Source organism: Oncorhynchus mykiss, chromosome 19 (genome assembly GCF_013265735.2).
Source record: "Oncorhynchus mykiss isolate Arlee chromosome 19, USDA_OmykA_1.1, whole genome shotgun sequence".
Taxonomy (NCBI): Eukaryota; Metazoa; Chordata; class Actinopteri; order Salmoniformes; family Salmonidae; genus Oncorhynchus; species Oncorhynchus mykiss.
In genome coordinates, this window is record NC_048583.1 from 64,270,450 (window position 1) to 64,278,753 (window position 8,304).

Consider the following 8,304-nt stretch of genomic DNA (forward strand, 5'->3'; position numbering starts at 1 on the left):
ATGATGGGGTATATCTAGAGACTGAAGCTGCTCTGATATATCTATCATGATGGGGTATATCTAGAGACTGAAGCTGCTCTGATATATCTATCATGATGGGGTAGATCTAGAGACTGAAGCTGCTCTGATGTATCTATCATGATGGGGTAGATCTAGAGACTGAAGCTGCTCTGATATATCTATCATGATGGGGTATATCTAGAGACTGAAGCTGCTCTGATATATCTATCATGATGGGTTATATCTAGAGACTGAAGCTGCTCTGATATATCTATCATGATGGGGTATATCTAGAGACTGAAGCTGCTCTGATATATCTATCATGATGGGGTAGATCTAGAGACTGAAGCTGCTCTGATATATCTATCATGATGGGGTATAACTAGAGACTGACGGTGCTCTGATATATCTATCATGATGGGGTATATCTAGAGACTGATGCTGCTCTGATATATCTATCATGATGGGGTATATCTAGAGACTGAAGCTGCTCTGATATATCTATCATGATGGGGTATATCTAGAGACTGAAGCTGCTCTGATATATCTATCATGATGGGGTAGATCTAGAGACTGAAGCTGCTCTGATATATCTATCATGATGGGGTATATCTAGAGACTGAAGCTGCTCTGATATATCTATCATGATGGGGTAGATCTAGAGACTGACGGTGCTCTGATATATCTATCATGATGGGGTATAACTAGAGACTGAAGCTGCTCTGATATATCTATCATGATGGGGTAGACCTAGAGACTGATGCTGCTCTGATATATCTATCATGATGGGGTAGACCTAGAGACTGATGCTGCTCTGATATATCTATCATGATGGGGTAGATCTAGAGACTGAAGCTGCTCTGATGTATCTATCATGATGGGGTATATCTAGAGACTGAAGCTGCTCTGATATATCTATCATGATGGGGTATATCTGGAGACTGAAGCTGCTCTGATATATCTATCATGATGGGGTAGATCTAGAGACTGATGCTGCTCTGATGTATCTATCATGATGGGGTAGATCTAGAGACTGATGCTGCTCTGATGTATCTATCAAGATGGGGTATATCTAGAGACTGAAGCTGCTCTGATATATCTATCATGATGGGGTACATCTAGAGACTGAAGCTGCTCGGATATATCTATCATGATGGGGTAGATCTAGAGACTGAAGCTGCTCGGATATATCTATCATGATGGGGTATATCTAGAGACTGAAGCTGCTCTGATATATCTATCATGATGGGGTAGATCTAGAGACTGAAGCTGCTCTGATATATCTATCATGATGGGGTATATCTAGAGACTGACGGTGCTCTGATATATCTATCATGATGGGGTAGATCTAGAGACTGAAGCTGCTCTGATATATCTATCATGATGGGGTAGATCTAGAGACTGAAGCTGCTCTGATATATCTATCATGATGGGGTAGATCTAGAGACTGAAGCTGCTCTGATATATCTATCATGATGGGGTAGATCTAGAGACTGAAGCTGCTCTGATATATCTATCATGATGGGGTAGATCTAGAGACTGAAGCTGCTCTGATGTATCTATCATGATGGGGTATATCTAGAGACTGAAGCTGCTCTGATACATCTATCATGATGGGGTAGATCTAGAGACTGATGCTGCTCTGATGTATCTATCATGATGGGGTATATCTAGAGACTGAAGCTGCTCTGATATATCTATCATGATGGGGTAGATCTAGAGACTGAAGCTGCTCTGATGTATCTATCATGATGGGGTAGATCTAGAGACTGAAGCTGCTCTGATATATCTATCATGATGGGGTATATCTAGAGACTGAAGCTGCTCTGATGTATCTATCATGATGGGGTAGATCTAGAGACTGATGCTGCTCTGATGTATCTATCAAGATGGGGTATATCTAGAGACTGAAGCTGCTCTGATATATCTATCATGATGGGGTACATCTAGAGACTGAAGCTGCTCGGATATATCTATCATGATGGGGTAGATCTAGAGACTGAAGCTGCTCGGATATATCTATCATGATGGGGTATATCTAGAGACTGAAGCTGCTCTGATATATCTATCATGATGGGGTAGATCTAGAGACTGAAGCTGCTCTGATATATCTATCATGATGGGGTATATCTAGAGACTGACGGTGCTCTGATATATCTATCATGATGGGGTAGATCTAGAGACTGAAGCTGCTCTGATATATCTATCATGATGGGGTAGATCTAGAGACTGAAGCTGCTCTGATATATCTATCATGATGGGGTAGATCTAGAGACTGAAGCTGCTCTGATATATCTATCATGATGGGGTAGATCTAGAGACTGAAGCTGCTCTGATATATCTATCATGATGGGGTAGATCTAGAGACTGAAGCTGCTCTGATGTATCTATCATGATGGGGTATATCTAGAGACTGAAGCTGCTCTGATACATCTATCATGATGGGGTAGATCTAGAGACTGATGCTGCTCTGATGTATCTATCATGATGGGGTATATCTAGAGACTGAAGCTGCTCTGATATATCTATCATGATGGGGTAGATCTAGAGACTGAAGCTGCTCTGATGTATCTATCATGATGGGGTAGATCTAGAGACTGAAGCTGCTCTGATATATCTATCATGATGGGGTATATCTAGAGACTGAAGCTGCTCTGATGTATCTATCGTGATGGGGTATATCTAGAGACTGAAGCTGCTCGGATATATCTATCGTGATGGGGTATATCTAGAGACTGAAGCTGCTCTGATATATCTATCATGATGGGGTATATCTAGAGACTGAAGCTGCTCTGATATTGCTATCATGATGGGGTAGATCTAGAGACTGAAGCTGCTCTGATATATCTATCATGATGGGGTAGACCTAGAGACTGGTATAAATAAATACAGTATAGTTGGGAACGGTAGAAAGGGAAAATCTCAGAGATCACAATAGAAGAAAGGACTGTATATTTATGTGCAGACAGTTTGACACAGTACTGAAAACCTCCTCTCTCCCTGTCTCAAACCCGTTGGTTCTGATCCACTTCCCTCTCCCTGACTCAAACCCCTTGTTCTGATCCACTTCCTTCTCCCTGACTCAAACCCCTTGTTCTGATCCACTTCCTTCTCCCTGACTCAAACCCCTTGTTCTGATCCACTTCCCTCTCCCTGACTCAAACCCTTTGTTCTGATCCACTTCCCCCTCTCCCTGACTCAAACCCCTTGGTTCTGATCCAGTTGAATCCCTATATGTACTGATGCTCATTACAAACCCCTTGGCTGCTTAACACCATTGTAAATGCCTGTACTGTAGGATGGTGCTTCTTGTGAACAGTTGAATTCATTCTGTAGTAGTGAGTCCCTAATTGGACCGTATGGGCCCTGGTCTAAAGTAGTGCACTTTATAGGGAATAGGTGCCCGTTGGTATCCATTTGTGATTCACAATTTTCTGTTTTTGTTTCCAGTGGGAGGGATCTTTACTGTTACGCCCATGTTTTGGATTGTGATGTCATAGTGTTCTATATCCTCTTCCTGGTGAGTTCCGAATGACACTTCCTCTAAATATTGTTCTTGTTGACAGAGAAATGTTCCCATTTCTCATCCCATTCTCTGTCTCACTTATTTGTCTGACAGGTAATAATAACATTAGTCTAGGAAATTATGACAAGTATGAGAGTTTTTGTGTACGTATGTTTCCATTTAAAATATATATAAAAGTAGCTAAATGTGTTCTCTTCACCCCTCTCCAGGTCTTTCTGTCAGCCTTGAGGTTCACCAGACTCCCTCTGAAGTCTTACTCAAACGCGGAGAAAACGTTCAACTCTTCTGCCATCACGAGAGAACTAACTACAGACTGATGCAGTGGTTCCAGCAGTCACCAGGGGAAACAGAACTAAAACACCTAGCTTATTTATATTTCAAGTCTCAAACCTCCCTACTTTGAAGAACATCTATACGTGACTAGGGATTTGACTCCAAATGAACCAAAGAACGCTTCTCTGAACATGTTCAACCTTAAAAAGTCCCGAACAACAGTGCAGTGTATGTCTGTGTTGCAAGTGAAGGTGCTGCACTGTGTTGTAGATTCCCTCTCTCCTACAACAAAAACCCTATGTGACACAGTCTGTCTCACTGTAGTATCCCGTTTATCACCTCCCCTCACACCTGCATTGAAGGTTTGGATTTGATTCAGTGCCCAATATTGTAGAACCACAGAACTAGAACGAGTACAACGGGTCATCCCCGTGATGTCATAATGCTGTGCGCTGGCAGCCGTCCTTTTCTAGAGATTCCATTGGCTATGACTGTAATAGAGTTCTGTCAATTAAAAGAACAAATGATGTCACTTCCTGTCTCCTCCCCCACTCCACTATTTACTGACTCCAACTATTGAGCGTTCATATGAAAAGCGTTTCGATAGGAGTGGGGATTTGAGTGGTGGTGGCCCAAAGAATGTCTCTCTGAATATGTTCGACTTGAGACAACCCCAACACAGCGCTGTGTATTTCTGTGCTGCTGGTGAATCACCGTGGTGCTCATTCCCCCTCTCTACACTACAAAAAAAAAAAAACTTCTCTCATTCACTGTCTCAGTCGATTATACTGAAGCAACACCTCCCCCTACAGCTCCATTTGAGGTCTGCATTCTGTCATTACATCACCGATGAGGTCACTTCCTGGCTCTCCTCTCCACTCAGTAAAGATGAGATGTCAGTTGGTTTTCAACAATCATTGAGAGTCAACATGTACAAACCTCTTATCATTATCACAGTCCCCCTCTTCTGGATCACAGGTAATTTAGCTACAGTTATTTATTAGTTTCCTCAAATATTTATTAAATATGAACGTGTAACAATGTGTATTAAATCTGTAACTATAATTACTTCAAAGGTTTCATGCAATAATTTGTTATGCATTGTAAAGTTAAAGTAATGTACTCTTCCCATCTTTCACTCTGTCTCTCACTGTCTCTCTCTCCTCTCTCTCTCTCTCTCTATCTGTCTCTCACTGTCTCTCTCTCCTCTCTCTCTCGCTGTCTCTCTCTCTCTCTCTGTCTCTCACTGTCTCTCTGTCTCTCACTGTCTCTCTCTCTCTCTCTGTCTCTCTCTCTCTCTCTGTCTCTCACTGTCTCTCTCTCCTCTCTCTCTCTCTCTCTATCTCTCTCTCTCTGTCTCTCACTGTCTCTCTCTCCTCTCTCTCTCTATCTCGCTCTCTGTCTCTCACTGTCTCTCTCTCCCCTCTCTCTCTCTCTCTCTCTCTCTCTGTCTCTCACTGTCTCTCTCTCCTCTCTCTCTCTCTCTCCTTTCTCTCTCTCTCTCTCTCTCTCGCTCTCTCTCTCTGTCAATCTCTATCTATGTCTCTCACTGTCTCTCCTCTCTCTCTCTCTCGCTCTCTCTCTCTCTTGCTCTCTCTCTCGCTCTCTCTCTCTCTGTCTCGCACTGTCTCTCTCTCCTCTCTCTCTCGCTCTCTCTCTCAATAACTTCTGTTCCTGTATCAATAACTTCTGTTACTGTATCAATAACTTCCAGCTGATCCAGCAGAGCGCAGTAATGTCACACTGTACTGTAGGTAGACACATCAACTATAAGCTCCTCCCTCCTCAGAACAAAGACTCACTAACCCCTCCCCTCCTTCTCTCCTCCCCTCTCCTTCTCTCCTCATCCCGCCCCTCCTTTTCTCCTCCCCCTCCCCTCCTTCTCTCCTCCCCTCTCCTCCCCTCCTCATCCCTCCCCTCCTTCTCTCCTCCTCCTCTCCCCTCCTTCTCTCCTCCCCACACCCCCTCCCCTCCTCATCCCTCCCCTCCTTCTCTCCTTCTCTCCTCCCCTCCTTCTCTCCTCCCCTCCTCCCCTCCTTCTCTCCTCCCCTCTCCTCCCGTTTCCTCCTGGGGAATTACCATTGAGTTGCTACCTCAGCCTTGTCATATGTCTTAGTATCTATCCGCACTAAAAAAGTCACCATGTTCAAAGTATTTACCACGTTCCTCGTTTGTCTCTCCTTCCTCTCAGGTAAGTGTCACAGAGATACGTTATATCCACTGTGGCGTCTCTGTAATGTCCTCTTGACTGTGTTTTCCTCCCCTCTGTAGAGGAGGTGGTGTTCTCCTCCTCTCTCCTCATCCGCCAGACTCCTCAACACCTCCTGAGGAGGACAACTGAACACAGAGAGGCACACCTGGACTGTCACCACGGCGACAAGGACTACCCATACATGTTGTGGTACCAACAGAAGGACAAGGGAGGACAGAAGACCATGGTACTCATTGGGACACTACACTATACAAACCCAACTCTTGAGAAGAACTATGAAACACGGTTCAACTTAACAGGGGATTCCAAGGCCAAAGCCAGCCTGGTTAACTCTGAGATAAACCCTACAGACAGTGCAGTGTATTACTGTGCAGCCAGTCAGCACAGTGCTGCAAATTCATTCCCTCACTAACCAAAAACGACTGAAATTGGTATCCTTTTCTCCGGACAAGGGCATTTCCAGGCATAGAGGCAACATGGAAATTAAAAATATTGAAAATATTTAGAAGAATTCCAAAAATAAAAAAAATTCCTCATAAAATTCCCCTGAATGATAATTAATAAGTTAAAATAATGCAACAAAAGAAAGTACATTTTCCTTCTATTCTACTTTGCCATGAGACTGGGAGAAAAATGTTTTAAAGCTAATTTTCAGTCATCCACTCCATTCCCACACACACAATGAAACATGTAACAGATCCAGTGATAGCACCAGTCTCAGGTTTAGCCTGACCTCTAGTGGTTATGAGTGGTAGTACACCAGTCTCAGGTTTATAGCCTGACCTCTAGTGGTTATGAGTGGTAGTACACCAGTCTCAGGTTTATAGCCTGACCTCTAGTGGTTATGAGTGGTAGTACACCAGTCTCAGGTTTAGCCTGACCTCTAGTGGTTAGGAGTGGTAGTACACCCCAGTCGCAGGTTTAGCCTGACCTCTAGCGGTTATGAGTGGTAGTACACCCGTCTCAGGTTTATAGCCTGACCTCTAGTGGTTATGCGTGGTAGTACACCAGTCTCAGGTTTATAGCCTGACCTCTAGTGGTTATGAGTGGTAGTACACCAGTCTCAGGTTTATAGCCTGACCTCTAGTGGTTATGAGTGGTAGTACACCAGTCTCAGGTTTAGCCTGACCTCTAGTGGTTAGGAGTGGTAGTACACCCCAGTCGCAGGTTTAGCCTGACCTCTAGCGGTTATGAGTGGTAGTACACCCGTCTCAGGTTTATAGCCTGACCTCTAGTGGTTATGAGTGGTAGTACACCAGTCTCAGGTTCATAGCCTGACCTCTAGTGGTTATGAGTGGTACGGCCTATTTTCTTTACTGCCAATGCTTCCTATGGAGCATCTTGAGTTCTTCAAGCTGATGACTATTCTGTAGGGACTTGGTGAGAGTCAAGAGGCATTGTTCAAGAGGTTCTGATAGACTCAGCCACAACATATTTAATCAAAATCACATTTTTTTATTAATCACAATAATTACAAACAGTAGAATGAAACAAAAATTAATAAAATGAGTTGATACGATACAGCAGCAACAGCGATTAAGAGTGGAGTTTATCTGGTTCAGCAGGAAGACAATCTGTCAGTGGAAGAACAATGGAGGCTGTTGAATTGACTCAGTTTAAATAAAAATCTACCTGTAGCTGACTACAAGGAAAGAAGAACCCTGACCTCACAGATGCATGTGTCTGTGTCTCTGTGGGAGGGGAGGGGGGGTCCCTCATCTCCACAACAACAACAAGTCCCTCTTAGTTCCACAACAACCAGTCCCTCTTAGTTCCACAGCAACCAGTCCCTCTTAGTTCCACAGCAACCAGTCCCTCTTAACTCCACAGCAACCAGTCCCTCTTAGTTCTACAGCAACCAGTCCCTCTTAACTCCACAGCAACCAGTCCCTCTTAGTTCCACAACAACCAGTCCCTCTTAGTTCCACAACAACCAGTCCCTCTTAGTTCCACAGCAACCAGTCCCTCTTAGTTCCACAACAACCAGTCCCTCTTAGTTCCACAGCAACCAGTCCCTCTTAGTTCCACAACAACCAGTCCCTCTTAGTTCCACAGCAACCAGTCCCTCTTAGTTCCACAACAACAAGTCCCTCTTAGTTCCACAACAACCAGTCCCTCTTAGTTCCACAACAACCAGTCCCTCTTAGTTCCACAACAACCAGTCCCTTTTAGTTCCACAGCAACCAGTCCCTTTTAGTTCCACAACAACAAGTCCCTCTTAGTTCCACAACAACCAGTCCCTCTTAGTTCCACAACAACCAGTCCCTCTTAGTTCCACAGCAACCAGTCCCTC